Source organism: Notothenia rossii, assembly GCF_949606895.1.
Source record: "Notothenia rossii genome assembly, chromosome: 1".
In the NCBI taxonomy this organism is placed as follows: domain Eukaryota; kingdom Metazoa; phylum Chordata; class Actinopteri; order Perciformes; family Nototheniidae; genus Notothenia; species Notothenia rossii.
Window position 1 is genome coordinate 59,540,169 of NC_136912.1, and position 17,721 is coordinate 59,557,889.

A 17,721-nucleotide genomic window follows, 5' to 3' on the forward strand; every position below is an offset into this window, starting at 1 on the left:
AAACTTGTGTGTGGTTTCTCCTGCAGACTTTGGTAACAGGGTCAGGGTCAGGAGTCACTGTAGGATACGAGTTTACACGTGGCAGCCCTGTCAGCCCAACACCTCTGGATAACATTGCACGTCTCACTTCCAACTACGCGGCTGCACGCAGGCGTTCATCAGCACTAACAGCGCCGGAGCACGGGGTGTGAAGGGGACATTTTCACAGTTTCTGGAAGTGAGTGAAAGCTGTGCGCTCCCGGCAGACACACACCCCCTCCCTCTACACACACCCTCCGAGGCATGGTTAATGTGAGTTCCCTGGAAGAGGCGGAATACACACTTATCTCTCTCCTGCAGATAAACCAGACAGGATTCTGCTCCTCCGATTCATGTGAAGAAAGAAGGAGGAAAGGGTTGAAACATTAAGTTGGGGATTAGGTTCCCATGAGCATCTCAAATCAGAGAGTGTGACAGACACTGTGGGAGTGACACATGCAAACATGATCAAGTGATCAACATAATTACATGGAGGGGCCTTCTTGTTTCTATCAAAGGGCCACTTACACTGCATGAAAGGCAAGGAGAGCTGGACGTGTTTAATTTATTCATGCGCTCCGGCAAACAGGAGCATTGTGAGGCTCATTCAGTCATTACACGCTGAAAGGTGTGAATCCCATTCTGAGGGAAATCACTGTGTTCCTTTTGGATTTTTGATTCCTTTAACAAAGAGGCTGGAAAGCATGAATCGTGAAAAATGGAATGTAGGATTTTAAGACCATTAAACGGATCATTATCCACTTTAAACAATGAAGGGAAACCGATGTATGACAATGTGAAATCTTCTATCAATACCATATACAAGATTGAAAAAAGGTAAAGAATAATAAATAAAAATACCATTTAAAAAATAAACGTTAAAGGTGGGGTAGGTAATTTTGGAGAAACCAGCTCGAGTGCGCTAGAATTTGAAAATACACAACCGGAAAAAATCTGCCACTTCCTTACAGAGCCCCTCCTCCAACAGACACGAACGCGCACATGACCAATGAGGGCACGAGATAAGTTTGTGCACAGATGGAAGGCTTACAGGCCATCCAGTTATTTTAGCCGGGCCGGCTCAGATGATTGGTCATGCTTTTTACAGTACAACGGCTTCCAAAGATGACGTGTTTTTATGGATTTTTTGTCAAAGCACTTAAGATATTCATTGCTATCGGGATGTTAAGAGCATTCCATGGAATATAACAAAAAGTGTATCTCGAGCCGGTTACTCAAACTTACCTACCCCACCTTTAATGTGTTCTCTTCCTGACATTTTGTTAAAGGTCAGTCACTCTAAAATGTCAGTGGCTAATATCGATTTTAAGAGGATCTAGATTTAGATGGTAAGTGTTATTATGTTTGTTATTCTCCAAGACATTCCCATAATTCACTGCTCTGATGATTTGCAATCAAACAAGCCTTGATGTGTCTTGGTTTAAACTGGGTATATTTGGCCTAAAGGTGAAGGGTTTTAGTTGTCTGATACAGAGCCGGCCCGACCCATTAAGCGACATAAGCGACCGCTTAGGGCCCCGCAGCCACTAAGGGCCCCCTAGCAAAAAAAAATGTAAAAAATCTCAGTACACCGTCGCCGTGATAAGTATGTTTAATTAATTAAGTTAATATGCCTAGATTTCCTACTCTCAAAGTCATGTATTATATTATTGAGTCAATAATATAATACATTAACCGTGCTACCTGAACCTCATCATGTTCAGTGAATGCAACAGAGGCAAGAAACCAGACTAACCAGAGAGTTGAATGGAAATAAACATCTGTCTTATTGGCTGACAGGTACCTGTGTACAATGTTTAAAATATACTGTCAGTCGGACTCAGAGTTTTTGAAGATGGACATAAGAAAACATTTTCTTAAAAAAGACGACAATTCTCAAGTGGTGTCTCACACAACAACCCCAGAGCCACCACTTGAACCGGGTAAACAAGGTATGTAAATGTTAGTAAACTTCCAAGTTATGCGAACATGTAAGCAAAGCATAAATTACAGCTACGTTGACGTTACTTTGAATCGCGGGGGTAAGCTAAACCGTTAGCAAGTAGCTATAGCTAGCCAGATATATTAAATAAACACTTTGTCATACAATCTAAATGTAATGTTTTTTAGCGTTACCTGGTGATTTAAAAGAAAGCTCTCTGGGAAATGTTGACTTACTGTTCGACATGAAGCTAGAAGCTACCTTACAGTACACAGTTGATCCTGAGTCCTGTCAGTTAAAGTGTTTCATTAACTCAACCTAGCACTGAAATATATGGATGTTATGTGACAGTATTTCTGAGAAAAAGTCAGCTGAAATGGTAGCATAGATGCCACTGCTTTATGTGTCAACAGCATGTTTAAACGTATTTGCCGCAGTAAATGTGGCTGTTTGGCCAATGACGTTGCCATAACAACACCTGAATTTCGTGTGACAGATTTTTGCATGAAATTATAATTCTTCTGAATGATATTCCTATTGACAGCTAGTTTCTATGTGAACATTATGAGATGGACAGCCAGAGAGAATAAATGAAAAACAGTTATGAAATACTATATGACAAAACAAGAATACAGTTTAAGTGATTTGTAAAATATCCATAAAGAAAAATTTGTTTACAGTTCTGTTTCATATGGGTGTTGAGAGATGTATCCATAGATCTCTTAATTTTGCTCTCAAAGTGCACCAGATTGATGCTTTTAACTTCAATATTTAAAAAACAAAATCTTCCCGGAGGAGCATGCCCCCGGACCCCCCTAGAGGAGGTTAGGTCCACAGTGTTTACATGCTTATTTATACAATATGTGTGCTGATGCTAACATCCTAATACAAAAGTTGGTTACATGTTTAGTGTAGTGAGAACGCGCTAGAGTGAGGGGGGCCCCCAAGCCAAAGCTCGCTTAGGGCCCCCAAAACTCTAGGGCCGGCCCTGGTCTGGCAGTCATAACTGTTACAGCATTGCTTGACTGTTTCAATATGTAGTAAGAAAGCGGTTCACACAAAATATTTAAAATGTAATATAGTTGACAATGCTAACCAGATGTCTAAAAAACTATAGCAATGTGAACTAAGATAACGATTAAATAACGGTCAACAGTTTCCATGTAAAAACTACAAATCTGAAATATCTGTGCTTTCCCTGATCTCTGAAGCTAAGTGTTCTTTTGTTCATTTTAGTGATGCGACAAAATATTGTTCCCAAAGTTGTCTTTTTGCTCTAAAAGGTTTGAAATGAGAGATGGCTGATTTACATAACGCTGGCTCACTTATTGAGGACACTACTTGTTATAATATTATAAAGACTACATATATTTGTGTTTTATGTTTTATGGCTGAGGTATGTAGTCTTTTTATATTACTAAATTAATACATTTGATGTATTATTCACTGCCTTATATTCCTAATAGAAGAAGTAGTAGAAATGTCTGTGACTGATGGCAGGTGCTGGGGGTCCCGACATTACACCTTTGGGCCCCAGACCCTCAGGGGACTGAAAGCCAGAGGTTCACTAATGTGATTAGCTGCCATTGTTTTTGGCAGAATATTAATTGAAAAGAAAATGTCTTATAGTTGGTTCTGAATTTTTTTCCAAATTCTGAGGTTGTTCCTTAAAAAAGAGATCTAGTTTGAATAGAGAGTGGCTTACTTCCATGCTCTGACTGCAGTTATAGCTAAAGATCCAGCCTTAGAAAATAACTATTCTCTTCAGTATGGCAAGTTGATTGCTTATGTCTAGATACAAATGATAGTTTGAAACATTTGAAAAATAATACATTTCAAGACGCTCGACAGAAGCTGTTGCTTTTTTCTGTGCTTATAAAGAAATCATTGTTTCTGCCTCTACTCCGACTCTAAGGTTTCCCACTTCCCTACGCAGCATTTACGGCTGCTAAATCCTAAAACCTGTTACAGGATGTGTATTTTGTAAATTGTGTAACTTTTATTTGTATTATATATTACATTGCATTACTTGTTAGACGCTTTTATCCGAAGCGACTTACATACTCAATACTTTGGGCAATCCCCACAGGAGCAATTTGGGGTGAAGTGTCTCAGGGACACAACGGCATGCCGACTGCAGTGGGGTTTGAACCTGTGCTCCCCTGATCCCAACACCAACGCACAACCCACTGCACCAAACGCCTCCCTAAATATATTTATTTATTATATCATACTTTTTAATGCATGTAACAAAACTAACATTAAGCTGTCTATGGCTCTTTTTCTGCTGTAACTGTATACGTACATCTCCCCAGTGCATACTTGTCAACCCTCCCGATTTTCGCGGGAGACTCCCGATTTCATTGCCCTCTCACGGTTTCCTCCCGGGGTCATATTTCTCCCGCATTTCTCCCGATTTCTGACAAAATCAGATTTACACACGACTGTTTCCACTCGGACTTTAATACAGCTACACCATTGTGCCGAGCTCGGCAGAATCTGTACCTGGCTCGCCGATAATAAATTATCATTACACCTGGGTAAAACAGAGTCCATTCTCTTCGGTTCGAAACATAATCTCAGCAAATCCGACGACTTCTCAGTTGCAGTGGGTGACATTATTGTCACAAATAAGAAGGAAATTACATACCTAGGATCTATTCTTGAGGCAAACCTCTCCTGTGACAAAATGGCATCCAATGTAATAAAAAAAGTCAATCAAAGAACTAGATTCCTATACCGGATCTCCTCTCTGGTAAACAAAAACACCCTGAAAACTCTGGCAGGAGCACTCATTCAAGGGTACTATGACTATGCTTGCACGTCATGGTACCATAGCACTTCCAAGGCGCTAAAAATAAAACTTCAAACATCACAAAATAAACTGGTCAGACTACTGCTTAACCTTTCATCTAGAACCCACCTCACCTCTTCCCACTTTGACAACCTAGGATGGTTTAGAGTAGACGACAGAGTACAGCTACTTGCAATGGGCCTGGTCTACAAGATACACTACACCTCTATGGTACCCATGTACATGTCAAAATTCTTCCCAAAGGTCAAGGAATACCATGATCATAACACCAGAGGGAGCTCCACAAATCATGTAAAACCCAGATTTGGCACAAAAAAGGGGGAATACACGTTTCGCAATTATGCCACATCAAGGTGGAACGCTCTTCCCACTACTGTAAAGGAAAGTAAAACTATACTTACCTTCAAAAACTCTCTTAAAGAGCACCTTCGGGGGAGAGCATTGCAAAACTGGCTCCGGTAATGGTACAAATCTCAACCTGTCGTACAATGGACAGCTTCCCCCCCCATCTATACTCGCATTTTAGAATCTGTTACTAACTGTATATCTGTAGACTTGGTATTTCTTAAATGTCCGGTTAGGATGTATTAGAAGGAAATCTAAAATGACAATTGTAAATAAGCCATCTGTATGTAAAAAAAAACACCTGTATGTAAATTGTAAATAAGCCATCTGTATGTCAAATATGTCTTATGTGTCTTAAATGATATGATGAATTGGAAATGGGGGACCCTGATGTAAACAAGACGAAAGTCTTTCTCTGGTCTGCATCCCCTTAACAATTGTATGTTTTGAGCTGTACTGTACTGTACCCAATATACAAGCTGTTAATAAAGTTTTCAATCAATCAATCAATCAATTGTTTGGTTTTCATGGTAACACGTCTCTTTAGTAGCGCGCGCAACTCAAAGTCTGACAGGGTGAGGCAGATAGTCACAGAAAACAGAACAAGGATCGACAACTACCCTACTCTCTGCTCACTCCTTTCCTGCCCACACATGTGCTCCATCAAGGACGGTGCTACAGGCCGCAAGGCAGTGCACTTACAACTACAATAAGCATGTTAATGTTAATCTAACAGCTCCGGCGATCCACTACCAGCCCCCCCCAGCCCCAATTTTGCATTTTGAAATGCTCCCGATTTCTGAGGTCTAAAGGTGGCGTTGCGCAATATTTCCGGGCTCCCCCGCAGGTCGGACCATGGGGCCCCGCCCCCTCCCCTAAATCAATAATAGAGTGACATGGGATAGACATCGCGGCCACTTTTTTAAATGTTTATTTTTTCAGGCATCTTTTGTAAACAGTAGGCCTATAGGTGAGTATGAACTTTCTGTGTAAAGATACATCTGATTTAAACAGTAGGGTCAGTAGGAACTTTCTGTATAATATACATCTGATTTAAACAGTAAGGTCAGTAGGAACTGTATAATAATATGAAGAGTTTATCGCCGGCCACTAGAGGGCAGTGTCACTGCTGTCGCTGCCCGGTTATGCCGTGCTCTGACCCGGTAGTGCCGAGCGGCCATTTTAGTTCAAACATTGTTCATTCACTCCGCCTCAAGTTGAGACGTTCGTCCACTCATTCATGTAAGACTGTTTCCACTATTATATTATACTATATATTATACTATATATATTATACTATTATACTACTATACTCTGTTTCGTGGTATATATTTGTGTTGATTAAATTGCATGGATGTAATACTTTGTCAGCTTATCTTGCTGCATTACTCTGTTTCAGGGTGTCGTCATCCTTGTCAATAAATTACCGAAACTGACATTGAGGAGTGTGTTTCTTCATAATATACATCTGATTTAAACATCATTGACAAATACAAACAAGTGGCTGTGTATTTTTTGTAACATGAAGCTATATTGTAGAACGTTATAGCCTATCATCATTGGAGTTCACACAACGGAACGGTTCACATATATATAACATTCTGTATAAAAGAAAAGTAGCCTACAAAAAACAAACAAATAAAACACATCCTAGGCTACATAGAGGATGCAATCAGGAGCTGCTTTGTAGGCCTATTATTCTCCTGGCATTCTTCTGCGCAAAGTCCTGTATAACATTCTTTAAATCTATACTGCGCGCGCGTCGGCTCTTAATACTAAGGACTGCTAACCCAGACAGTCTCTCTAGCGACATTGTGCTCCTCAAATATGTCTTTATTAATTTAAGTTTTGAGAAAAATCTCTCAGCACTGGCAACAGTCACGGGTATAGTTAAAAACAATTTCAGTGCTGTGGCAACATCGGGGATACTTGGCAAAATGGACTGATTTTCAATGAGCAGGGTTTGTTCAAGGTCTTTGATTGTTCCACGCTCAATTTTCTTTATAGTAGGCCTAAGAGCATTACGGAGGGACAGGATCTGGAAAGGAAACTCGGCTGACAGGTCGTCTTTATACTGGCCTGATAAAGCACTTGCGGACTCAGACAGATCCTTGTCTGTTGCGCGCAAAAGTTTGCGGGGAAGCAGAAAAGAAAATCGCTGTGCAACTTCGCTCATTCAAACAAATCGATTTTTGAGTTGGGCAACGACAATATCGATATTTGCGTAAAATACCGCCACTCTAAAATGCTCCCCTGGGTCTTGGAGCCGCTGGTCCTTGAAAGCTCTGAAAAGTGCCTCTTTGTGCGCCTTGCGCGTCTGTCTCTGAAGAGACTGTGGACACCCCATGAGGATGCCAGGTCTTGCGTGTGCACTTTTAAGCCATCAAACTCTCCTCGGAGTTGGGCAAGTGTATCGGTTGCGTTACCAAGCATTGCTGTCGCCTGTAAGAGTTCCAAGTCTGCGCTGGAGAGCTTGGGACACAATGTTGACTGTTTCAAGGACCTTGCCCTGTATTACAGTCATTAAAACAAACTCAAAGCTCTCCATGGCCTTTTTCAAGCCAGTCGCCTCGGAACATTCCTCGCTTTTCTTGGAGAGCAAGTCTATCTTAGTTAGCGCTTGCATAATGTCAGCATAAAGGAACCGCAATGATTGGACGGCGTCTTGTCTTGATGCCCATCGTGTCGGGCATAGTCTCGTCAGTGTAGGCTGGCCAGCCTTGGGCACTGAGAGGTGTGTTTCCAAAAGCTCCCATCGTTTGATGCTTCCACTAAAGAATACATATAGCCTTTCAACAGTGTCGTAGAAGTCTTTTATCTCAGGTATATTTTGGCATGCGTCATTGAGTACAAGGTTTAAATTGTGCGCAGCACAATGAATGTACACTGCGTTGGGCTCTTTATCCCTTATGCGTTTTTGTACACCGGAGTAGACGCCACTCATATTGCTAGCCCCGTCATATCCTTGTCCGCGGCACTTCCCAAGTAGTATCCCCTTTCTCTCCATCGATTCGAGAATTTCTCTCTCTAGACCTGCAGCAGTTTGGTCTGTGACTGCATGGAAGCCCAAAAAACTTTAGTTTATTTTCACCTCTGTAGGGTTTCCATTTTCATCATTTGCTATAGTAAGATATCTGAACACTTGACTCAGTTGGTCTACTTTTGAAATGTCCTGGGTAGTATCCATTATAATCGAATAGAATTCTGCATTCTGTATGTCTGTAATGATTGCGTCCTGCACTTTTTTCGATAGCAATGAAATTATTTCGTTTTGAGTTTGAGGACTTAGGTTGTGCACCTTCTTTTTGCTTTCAATAAACCTTTGCAGAACTAGATCATAACGCGCCATAATTTCTATGGTAGATAAGAAATTAACATTATCTATATCACCTATTTTCTCTCTGTGACCCCGGAAAGCAGAGTTGCGAGAGGCCAGTGTTAGTGTAACATCAGTTATTGTGGTTAGGACCTCGGTCCAAAACCCCACCTCTCTCTTAAACTCAGATGATATTTGCGCGTCAATGGTCAGATAATTTTTCCACGTATCATACATGACACATGCTGCCAAATGAGAGTGAGAGAATTCGTGTTCCTTAATCTTTTTAGAGAGACCCTGCCAATCATTTATTCCTATTCTCCACGCTTGGTGGAGGTGATGGGCAGACGGTCTGTCACCGAACAGCCAGTACTGCTCACAGTACACCCGGTCCATAGATGGCGAGTAACATAGCCACTTGCGCGGAATTCTACATCCAATTTGAGATGTTTTGTTATTGAACTCTTTTGAAAAGCCCTTCCCATCCCTTTTGAATGGCCCTTCAGGCTTGCATGGCCCGTTATTCAGAATGTACCGTTTAACATCATCGTCTTCTAAATCTACAGGGAATTTCCCCCTATCAGTAGGGTATTCAGTCACAGAGTTGTCGCTGGCCAACGTGTCCCTGGGGTTGGTGTGAGCTGCTGTCACTGTCGGGGCACGGCTAGCTGGCTGGGCAACCTTGGCTATATCTGAACTGGCCTCGGAGGGGGCACAGGCAGCTGACTTCTTGCTGACCTGCAAAAATGAACGGATTAGATTCCAATTCCAATGTAACCTGTAGCATACTCTTACTGGTTATGGCGAATAAAACTTTCTATTATTTCTAATGTCGAATGTTCTAGTGCCTCGAAGCGCGAGGCACGACTAGCTGGCTCGGCTGTAACGGGGCTGCTTGTTACAGGGTGGTTTAGGCTATGTTGCAGCTCCACCCTGTGGACGTATTGTGCCTGTGTTATATATATATCTGCCTCACGTGACTATACCTCAGTTGTATGATTACCTGCTTAATGTGAATACACGGCGTTGAGACACAGCCTGACTTGCCTTGTTTATTAATGCACATACATCCACAAACATGGTGTCAGAAGCTCAAGTAGGACCCAGCTGTGGACTGCATGCTACTGTCCGTTGCTGAGACAGAGTGCGTTTACTTGTTTTGGTGAGGTTTAGCAGTTTCAGTTAGCCTGTTAGCATTAGCGTCACGTTGGAACAATGGTTTTCAGCATCCCACCTCTGGAGCCTATGAAGATGGCGGGGGACATCCACGGCAACTGGGCGAGCTTTCGAGCAGAATTTGAAGATTATCTGCTTGCCACCGGGCTCAGCGAGAAAGAAAAGCCGGTACAAGCAGCTGCGCTCAGGAGGCTAATGGGGAACGACTGCCGCCATGTTTACAAACACAACCTGGGACTCACCGCGGACCAACAAAAAGATGCGGGTGCTATACTGGTGGCACTGGAGTAATACTTCACACCCGCAAAGAACGTAATCTTTGAGAGGTACGTTTTTGGCAACCTTAAACAAGAGGATGGAGAGCTCTTGGATGCGTTTGCTACCAGGCTGAGGGAAAAGGCTGCCTCTTGTGAATATGGAGCTATAAAAGATGAACTCATAAGGGACAGGCTTGTTCTCAGGATAACTGACGAGGGTGCTAGACGTCGCTTATTAAGGGAAAAGGACCTTAAATTGGATGAGGCCATTAAAATTAGCTGTGCAGCCGAGGTCATGAACAGCAAGTTAAAAACCATGTCACTGGGCAGCTCTGGACCTGGGGACAGCATTAATGCCACACAAGGAGAGCGATATGGACGGAGGTCTGCCAACAGGCCATCCGAGTCCACCAACACATCTGCACAACCACAGAGCATGAGAGACGCTGGCGAATGCAAGTACTCTCCTAATCGATTTCACCGGCCTGCTCTCGTCTATCCCACATGCTCCACTGAGATCCAACATCTCGTTTCAGGGGGCCTGTGGAACTGCCAGTCAGCTGTCCCTAAGGCTGACTTCATCTCTGGCTACGCTTCCCTGCAGTCTCTGGATTTCCTTGCTCTCACGGAGACCTGGATCACTCCATCCAACACATCCACCCCAGCAGCTCTCTCCACAGCATATTCCTTCTCCCATACACCCAGACCCTCTGGCAGAGGAGGTGGCACTGGTCTCCTGCTCTCTCCCAAATGGAGCTTTTCCCTCTTCAAGCTACCTAATTTCACTCCTTCTACCTTTGAATTCCATGCCGTCACAGTAACCCATCCTATACAATTAACCATTGTTGTTCTCTACCGTCCACCAGGCGCCTTGGGGGACTTCTTGGAGGAGTTAGATAATCTCCTCTCACACATCCCTGAAACTGGCCCTCCCGCTGTACTTCTCGGAGACTTCAACCTCCAGACAGGGAAGATATCTGAACTAACATCTCTGTTAACCACCTTTGCTTTCTCACTGTCTCCATCCCCACCAACTCATAAAGCTGGCACTGTCCTTGATCTCATATTCTCAAGGAACTGCTCTACTTCTAACCTCTCTGTAAACCCGCTCCACACATCCGATCACTTCTTCATTTCATTCTCTCTACCCCTTTCCAAACATAACAACCTAATCTCTTCAAACTCTGCTCCTGTCCGCCGTAACCTCAGTTCCCTCTCCCCCTCTACCTTTGCCTCATCGGTGCTCTCAGCCCTCCCTTCCTCTGACTCGTTCCAACTCCTGCCTCCAAACGCTGCTGCAAAAACTCTACTCTCTACTCTCTCATCCTCTCTGGACTCTCTCTGTCCTCTCACATCGCGGCCGGCTCGTCAGTCCCCTCCTGCTCCCTGGCTAAATGACGCACTGCGTGCTAATAGAACCATCCTTCGGGCAGCAGAGCGGAAATGGTGGAAATCCAAACACCATGACGACCTCCTAACCTATCAGGCTCTCCTCTCCTCTTTCTCTGCTTCCATCTCTCAGGCAAAAAGCACTTTCTTTCAAGATAAGATCCAATCTTCCTATTCCAATCCCAAAAAACTATTTTCTATCTTCTCCACCCTCTTGGACCCTCCCAAAGCACCTCCCCCCTCCTCCCTTCTGTCAAGCGACTTTGTTAACCACTTTGAAAAAAAGGTTGATGATATTCGCTCTTCCTTTTCTGACTCACCTTTACTCACCGCTGGGTCACCAGACCCTCCCTTCACCCACACACTGACCTCCTTCTCCCCTCTCTCTCCAAGTGAGGTTCTTACCCTCGTTACCTCTGCCCGTCCTACCACCTGTTCTCTGGACCCTATCCCCTCAAACCTCCTTCAGACTATCGCTCCTGATATTCTACCATTTCTCACCCATTTCATCAACACTTCTCTAACTTCTGGTCACTTTCCAAACAGTCTCAAGGAGGCAAGAGTAAACCCTCTCCTTAAGAAACCCACTCTCAATCCGTCTGATGTTATTAACTACAGGCCCGTCTCTCTCCTCCCGTTCCTGTCTAAAACACTTGAACGCGCTGTCTTTAAACAACTCTCCTGTTATCTCCATCAGAACAACCTTCTGGATCCGCACCAGTCTGGTTTCAAGGCAGGTCACTCAACAGAAACTGCTCTCCTTGCTGTCTCTGATGAACTGCACACTGCTAAAGCAGCCTCCCTCTCCTCTGTCATCATCCTTCTGGACCTGTCTGCTGCATTCGACACGGTGAACCATCGGATCCTCCTTCGCACTCTCCAAGAACTTGGAGTTTCAGGCACTGCACTTTCCCTCCTCACCTCATACCTCAACGACCGCACCTACAGGGTTACTTGGAGAGGGTCCGAGTCCGACCCTTGTCAATTAACTACAGGGGTCCCTCAGGGCTCGGTTCTTGGTCCCCTCCTCTTCTCCCTGTACACAAACTCGCTCGGGTCTGTCATTAGCCCGCATGGTTTTTCATACCACTGCTACGCTGACGACACCCAACTAATTCTGTCCTTTCCCCGCTCAGAGACCCAGGTCGTCGCACGCATCTCTGCTTGCCTAGCAGACATCTCTCGGTGGATGTCTGCTCATCACCTCAAGCTCAACCTTGACAAGACTGAACTGCTCTTCCTTCCGGGAAAAGATTGTCCCACTCTTGACCTAACAATCAACATCGGCACCTCTGTTGTTTCCCCGACTCAGACTGCAAGGAATCTGGGTGTGGTCCTAGATAACAAATTGTCCTTCACTGCAAACATCGCTGCTACAACCCGCTGCTGCAGATACACGCTTTACAACATCAGGAGGATACGTCCCCAGCTGACCCAGACATCAGCGCAGATTCTGGTCCAGGCTCTCGTCATCTCACGCCTAGACTACTGCAACTCCCTCCTGGCTGGTCTACCTGCATGTGCCATCCGACCTCTGCAGCTCATCCAGAATGCAGCGGCTCGTCTCGTCTTCAACCTTCCCAAATTCTCCCACACCACACCGCTCCTCCGCTCCCTTCACTGGCTTCCAGTAACTGCTAGAATCCACTTCAAGACACTGGTACTTGCGTACCATGCTGTGAATGGATCTGGCCCTTCCTACATCCAGGACATGGTTAAACCGTACACCCCAGCACGTGCACTCCGCTCTGCATCGGCCAAACAGCTCGCTGCACCCGCACTGCGAGGGGGACCCAAGTTCCCGTCAGCAAAAACACGTGGGTTTGCTATCCTGGCTCCAAAATGGTGGAATGAGCTCCCCATTGAAATCAGGACAGCAGATAGCTTACAAATCTTCCGACGCAAACTGAAAACTCATCTCTTTAGACTCCACTTCGAGCGATAGAATTACTAACAAAGCACTTATATACTAATAAAGGGCTGGCTTTCTAAATGCCAGTTGAGTAGCACTTGAAATGTTTGGCTCTATGAAACCTGATGTACTTATATGATTCTGTTTTCTTAAAGGTTGTATCTTCCTGGTCGAATGCACTTATTGTAAGTCGCTTTGGATAAAAGCGTCAGCTAAATGCAATGTAATGTAATGTAATGTACTGTGGCACACGGCACAAGCGTGGGCGGGACCTATGCCCTGCTTTTGGTAAATCGTGCTGCTCGTTTGGCACTGCTAACCATTTTGCAAAAGTATGCATGAAAAGAGGCCAGCAGGCACGCCAGTTGAATGCTGTGGATGACCCGTTGCCAGGGGAACTGGAGGACAGCGATGAGAGAGACGTGTACACAGCGGTGAGCATGGGGGCTGTGAACACTCAAGGTAAAAAGTGGTTTGTCAACCTGCCACTGAAAAGTGGGGGTTCAGAGGTGCCAGCTCGACTCTGGAGCCACTTGCAATGTGATGAGCATCAAGGACAAGATGAGACTGGCGCCTAGAACGCCTCTTCTGAAGAGTCTCACCAGATTAAAACAATACAACAGTGAGTGGATGAGCTCATTAGGTGTGTACAGCACACAATGGGTCATTAGGGGTAAGACGCACAGACTGGACTTTGAGATTGTGCATACTGGCCAGAGGCCCTTGCATTGGGGTGAGACATGTGAGAGACTTGGTCTGATACGCTTCACCATTCCTGAGGAGCTGAATAAGGTGGAACACTGCAGGAAGGGAGACCTGACCAAGGAGTGTCTTGTCAGCACCTACCATGACGTGTTCACCAGCCCTGTTGAGTCTCTGCCCGGTGATATTCACTTTGAGCTGGACAGCACTGTGGCACCGGTGCAGATTGCTCCCTGGAACGTTCCAGTGGCCCTCAAGGCAGCTGTTAAGGCTCAGCTTGATCGATATGAAGAGGAGGGACACTTGACCACAGTCACTCAACCCACAGACTGGATTAGCAATCTAGTCATAGTGAAAAAGACAGACAAATTGAGACTATGCATTGACCCGAAGCCTCTCAACCGTGCTCTGAAACGGTCCCACTACCTTATGCCCACTTTAGATGACGTGTTGTATAAGCTGCCGAACTAAGGCACGTATATTCACCCTGGTGGATGCACGTGATGCATTCCTACAGTGCCGCTTGGATAAAGAAAGCAGCCTGATGACAACATTCTGGACACCGTGGGGTAGGAAACGCTGGCTGAAACTCCCTTTCAGTGTGTCAGTTGCCCCGGAGCTGTATCAGAGGAAGCAGCATGAGCTGCTGGCCGGCTTGACAGGGATTGAGCCCATAGCCGATGACATCCTTATAGTCGACTGTGGGGACACAGAGGATGAGGCCAATCGCGACCATGACACAAACCTCATCGCTCTGATGGACAGATGCAGGGAAGTAAAGCTGAGACTGGGCCTGAAAAAGCTGCAGTTCCGAGTGAAGGAGGTTCGCTTCCACAGCCACACACTGTCCGCGGGGGGCCTCAAGGCTGACCCTTACAAAGTCAGGGCGGTTCTGGACATGCCAAACCCCACAGACGCAAAAGGGGTCCAGCGGTGTGTCGGATCTGTGAACTATCTGTCCAGATTCATGCCACGCTTGTCAGCGGTATGTGAGCCGCTGAGGAGACTGCTGGACAAGGATGTGACGTGGCACTGGCTGCCCAAACATGATGCCGCCATGAAAGAAAATCAAGGCACTGGTCACGGCGGTGCCAGTCCTAAGGTACTATGACGTCCGCAAGCCAGTCACCGTACAGAGCGACCCCAGTCAGGCGGGTCTGGGCTGCTGCTTGCTTGAAGGGGGACAGCCTGTCGCATTCGCATCCCGGGCATTGACCCAAACAGAGCAAAATTACGCACAGATTGAAAAGGAGTGCCTGAGCATCGTATTCGCCTGCCAACGCTTCCACTACTACCTATATGGGAGGGGTGATGTGACTGGTGTCCATCTTCACCAAGCCCCTCCTCAGTGCGCCAAAGCGCCTTCAGAGCATGCTCCTCACACTTCAGAACTACTGCCTTGCGGTGGTATACAAGCCAGGCCCTGAGATGTACATAAGTTACACGCTCAGCAGAGCCATCATCCCGCCACAGAACAGACACACTGTACCAACGTGAAATGGTCTGCAGCAGGAGCAGTGTGACACGGCGGCCATTCAGCAGGCAGACTATTTACATGTCAGCAGCCAACGCCTGGCACAGATTCGGACACACACTGAGGAGGATGTGTGTCTTCAACCACTTAAGTCTGTCGTGCTGGAGGGATGGCCAGGACCCAAAGAGGAGACCCCTGTAGCCGTCAGGGACTACTGGGCCATCAGAGATGAGATAAGTGCACAGGATGGTGTGCTCTTCAGGAGTCAGCGCGTCATCATTAAAAAAAGCTATGCGCCCGGAAATGCTGAGACGGATCCACTACAACCACGTGGGGGCGAGGCGTGCTACAGGCAGGCCCGTGATACACTTTACTGGCCCGGTATGCAAGGGGAAGTCAAGGATTATGTGCAAAAGTGCTCTGTGTGCAATGAATATGCACATGAACAACAGAAAGAGACTATGATGTCACACCCGCTCCCCACACGTCCCTGGCAGCTGGTAAGCATGGATCTGTACAGCTACGCAGCACAGAACTTCTTGCTCGTGGTGGACCATTATTCTGACTTTTGGGAGATCGACCTGCTCCCTGACCTATCAGCGGACACCACGATCCGTAGATGCAAGGCACAGTTTGCACACTACGGTGTCCCAGACAGGGCCATTTTTGATGTTGGAGGCCAGTTTGCCGGTGGAGAGTTCCGGGCGTTTGCGAGAGAGTGGGGTTTTGAGCATGTCATGTCCTCACCGAGGCACCCAAAGGCTAACGGCAAAGCAGAGTCAGCAGTGAAAATTGTAAAGAGCCTGTGCAGAAGGGCAGACCGTGCCAAAGAGGACCCCTGGAGAGCCATATTGCATTGGAGAAATACGCCCACTGAGGGTATGCATTGCAGCCCAGCACAGCGGCTTATGTCGCGGAGACTGAGAACCCTTCTCCCTGTGGCCGACCAGCTACTGGTGCCTCAGGTCGTCATGGGTGTTCCTGACAAGCTGAAAGTTAAACATCAAGCAGCAAAGCAGACATATGACAGATTTGCCAAGGATCTGCCGGAGCTGAACGTCGGCCAGCCCATACGGATGAAGCCACTCCCAGGAGAAAGGAAGGGCCGATGGAGGAGAGGTGTGTGCCTTCAGCAGTTGGGACTCCGGTCCTATCTGGTCGGTGTGGAGGGGACCACGTATCGGCGCAACAGGGTTGATCTTCGACCAGCAGAGGCGGCCCTTCTCCAGCCATCAGTTCTCCCAGAATCGGCCCCGGAGCAGCCTGCGAGTGGGGGGAGCACCAGAGAGGTCGTCGGCGTATCCGAGGAGTCTCCAAGGCCATCCCCCCCGAGGTCGTCGCGTTCTTCCACGCAGACTGGGGATACACCATGGCGTGAGTTAAAAGGCCGGGCTTTCTCCCGGAGCGGACGGCTGATTAGACCTCCTGACAGACTTGACCTCTAGGTCACACACACACACACACACACACACACACACACACACACACACACACACACACACACACTTGGACTGTGCACACTCAAACACACATGGACGATAAAGATTTTAAAAAATGTGATTGATTGTTCTGAGTTTATGGCTGATGTGTTCGGATCCGGCTATTATTGAAGTGTCTCTGCTATGTGCACTATTTGTTGTTGAAATCATTTGATTAATGTTCTGATTGAAGGTCAACAGTTTAATGGCAGTATTGATCCTGTGTGGTTACTTAACAAAAGGAAGGGAGATGTTACAGGGTGGTTTAGGCTAGGTTGCAGCTCCACCTTGTGGACGTATTGTGCCTGTGTTTTATATATATATCTGCCTCAAGTGACTATACCTCAGTTGTATGATTACCTGCTTAATGTGAATACACACAGCCTGACTTGCCTTGTTTATTAATGCACATACATCCACAAACACTGCTGGGCTGTCTGCCTGGACTCGGAGCTGACGGCCGGGGGCCGGGGGGGGGGGGGGTTGCTAGCGGTCTATCTGCAGTAACGTTAGAGTCTACGTCTACCTTTGCTACCTGCCGGAACAATGACGTTATTTTAGGTAGTTTTGCCCTCTTCTGTTCGGCTTTCCCTCTCATTTTGCTTTTCTGAGCACCGCTTAGTGGCGCTTCATTTTTCATGTTTACCGGCAACGCAACTAATGAACGTTATTTATATGAGCAATGCTTCCCGCTTTGTTTTGAACGCTGCCCAGCCTGCCAATGAACATTAGTTATCAGCCGGCTAGCCCTATCGCGGGTGAGCAAATAATTATAATGATACACTGTTGTACTACTACAGGCAGCGTACACATGACGGCAGACCCGGCGCCTGAACGAATCTAAAGGGAGGGCATATGATTTTCATGGGAGGGCACACAAAACCGTCACGTGCTGCG